The 3,304-nt window shown below is 33.8% G+C and overlaps 1 long non-coding RNA gene across 1 annotated transcript; it reads left to right on the forward strand.

The window, feature by feature from the left end:
* The first annotated feature begins 481 nt into the window (after positions 1–481).
* On the forward strand, positions 482–1,137 carry LOC141481827 (uncharacterized). Its single transcript, XR_012465201.1, has 2 exons — positions 482–762; positions 871–1,137. It is a non-coding gene; the product is annotated as an uncharacterized lncRNA (long non-coding RNA).
* The last annotated feature ends 2,167 nt before the right edge of the window (positions 1,138–3,304 follow it).

A 3,304-nucleotide genomic window follows, 5' to 3' on the forward strand; every position in this document is an offset into this window, starting at 1 on the left:
GGTTCTTTCTGAACACACAAGGAGCGAAAAGAAAAAATGACCAAATCAGGTCGATCTGTTTCTCCTTCCCGTCCTGAGTAGGCCGGAAATTGAGATTTGGAGTCTAGTGGGAAATTATATCCGTTAGAGCCTATTCTGAAAAACGTTTCCTTATTGAAGCGCATGCCTATACGTCATGAGCAGCGTTGGGTGAACCAATCGGTGAAGAGTAAAATACGTGACTTCCGATCCATTTCCAAGTCGGTAAGTTAAATCACTGAATTATCGGAAAAGGTGTGTGAAACAGAAAGGGCAATAATTTGAAACCTATCGACATCTAAAATTTTTAGGTATATTTACAATTACAAAACCTCTAAGTCCCTCTGACCCATAGATGGCGAAAGATAATTGTTAATGTTTGTTCACTATTGTTTAATTTGAACAAGCTGTCAATTATTCACCTACACTTAGTCCGAATTCAAATTGATATAATAATCAAAAAAACAGTAAAAATAATTTCCTTTTCGACACGTCTTGACATGAATTTTTATAAATAATCGTGAAACGGTACCTCTCGCGCCCTCCATCAGCGAACAGAGAAACGTTGTCTTACGAGCCCTATGATGCCAACTGTTTCACAGATCGCGACTACTAATCTAACTTGATGAATCTTATTTTCTGAAACTGGGTCAACAAAACCTCTAATAAGCTAACCTAAATGGTACAAAGAAAACAATCTGAAGGATTATGGAACTAAACTACAACTGGACGGTCAGCAAACAGGTGGGTACAATAATATAGTTATTTTCAATTAGAAGGAAAATTATTTCCGTAAGAGTAAGTTACTTAGGCTTGGTAAGACATGTATTTTGAAGTGTTATTTACTTTCAGGTATCCACATCGAAAACCGAGGACAATCTAGCTCAAATTATGTCAACTGCTCCCTGTATCCTTACAACCTCAAATTTATCCTATAACGAAAGGCTACACGAAACGAAAGAATATATTCCAAACAAATAATGGGCTCACCTAATTTTTGACATTCAACCAGTGGCGCGGAAAATCATGATGTCCGGGGGATATGTCCAATAATGTTGTAATTGTTGAATGTAAAATGTTTATTTTATATGAATACGGAATAATATTTTTTTTTCCTCATGAAGTTGATTTCATTATCAATATTTTGAACTATATATTTTTAAGTAGATAATTATCCCGTTACAGAGTGTCAGGGCCTTCTATATCGGGAGGGGTGGTCTACAGCATAATCTATAGCTTCCCTAACTAAAATAGTCTTATTGTGTTTCGATTCTACCTTATATCATTGTCCATATGATGCAAAGACAAAACGTCTTCCACACTCCACCTCGTAGCTCGTATGTATGTTCATTTGAATGAGTAATAATAAGTTAATCTTTTCTGTTGAAGATGGAGCCACTATGTACTTTCCACATATAAAACTATCTTTGTGTTTAGTCTATATACAAAGAGACTATTTTTGTAGAGGTGGAAGAGAAATTTGAAACCCGCTGACGACAACACACTTATCTCATCATTCCATTTGGATTCCAGGACATTGGCTACGGAGGCACATCTTCACCGGCAGAAGTGATTTTGAATTGGGGTGAAAGTAACCAGGTTCAATTTAATGCCACAACAACCCAGGCATCGGTTTTCTCCAAGAAGATAAATGTATCCGAACCGGATACAATAATGTCAGGTCAGGCAATGGGCTTGTTTAATGATTTTTGGTTTGTAGTTCACTTGATAGAAATTTTAAATTGAAAAACACTGCACTTTGTTTCATTTCTCTAAGTACCGTAGTTTTCCCGTAATTAATTATAAAAAATCGAATGTGGTAGGGTGGTGACGTCACGCCCCTATTCCCGCTTCTTGTTTGATTGACCAATAGGAACAATAGAAATAATCAACATTGCGAAATCGTAAAATTTACGAAGCCTATAATTATCAATTCGATTATGGAAGTGTTTATGAACCCGTTCACGTTTCAATTAATGAAAAATTCTCCACATGGAATGAAATGTACACGAAAAATCATGTTTGCAAATAAGTTCTATATCTCAAATCAGTACAAACTCGATAGATCACAAAATATTTACCTAAACTATGATTTTATGCATTATTTAATAATATTCAATTATGAAAATCAAAAAATATGGCAAACTGGATTGAATAATCATTTCAAATATTTAATTTATTCTACAATCCTCAATCTGTACAACTGCAATTTATTATTAAACAAAAACGATTCCTATATACATACCTCTTTCTAATATAGCCACTAAATTCAAGAGTTATAGGCTCGCTTGGGTAATCTGTTGAATCTTCCAAAACTTGAGAGGTAGGTTGAATGAGGTCAAGTATAGACAGAATTGATTGTACTCGAACTGATCCAACAAAAGCTTCTGATATGATATGATAAAATTCAATTAATTGTGTTCCATACTTTCCTTAACAGGATTATCTCCAAATAATACTTTCTGTGGAGAATACTTGAAGTTGAAATAAAAAACTCTGTCATCAAATTCAATATTTTCGTTCCCCATTGATTTATAGTCACTTTCTAAATGATTTCTATAAATTCTTGGAAGAGTAGAAGGATTGTAGTTCTTTCTTTTCTCATTATATGAAATAACTCACTTATAACCCGATGCGCTTTCTGTTTTCTTGTGTCTTTCCGCACAATTAAAATCAGCACAATAATGCACCATATTAATATTCAAATATATCTCTAAAACAATTCCAAAACACACACAAACTAAACTCGATGAAAAAACGAATTGTTCCTACGCGAGCTGTCAGCTAAGAAAAAGTTGAAACTCAATGTTGCAAAAACAAGCACAATGAATCCGATATACATTTTCAATGCCGAATAAACTAATAAATTGTGATATGGGTACTCCATTTTCTTGAGAAAATGAACGATCAATTAAAATTTTCTGTAATTATTCATTCAATTTTTTTAAGCCAGCAAACAAATAAATATACAATAATAAGATCGCTCGAATCCACGAATTGAGCATAAAGATGGACAATAATATTTGCCTTGATAACTGATATAGTACAAGTTATATCTAAATATGATTCTAAATAGAATTAAACGAGCTGTATTTTCAAATGGTTTTCGAATGCTTATGAACCCTAGTAAAATAAATCAATTATGCATTCATGCCACCCACCAAAAAATAAGAAATTCAACGTTACTGGTATATTAGCCATATTGTCATCGAGTCAGCCAGCGCCCTCCGTAATGTATGTGACAATGTGCTCTTTCTAATGTCAATGGTTTCCACAAACTTCGTTT

The sequence above is a fragment of the Leptinotarsa decemlineata genome, unplaced genomic scaffold, assembly GCF_025532065.1.
Source record: "Leptinotarsa decemlineata unplaced genomic scaffold, Ldec_3_MD MMD2_tig00000505_RagTag_RagTag, whole genome shotgun sequence".
In the NCBI taxonomy this organism is placed as follows: Eukaryota; Metazoa; Arthropoda; class Insecta; order Coleoptera; family Chrysomelidae; genus Leptinotarsa; species Leptinotarsa decemlineata.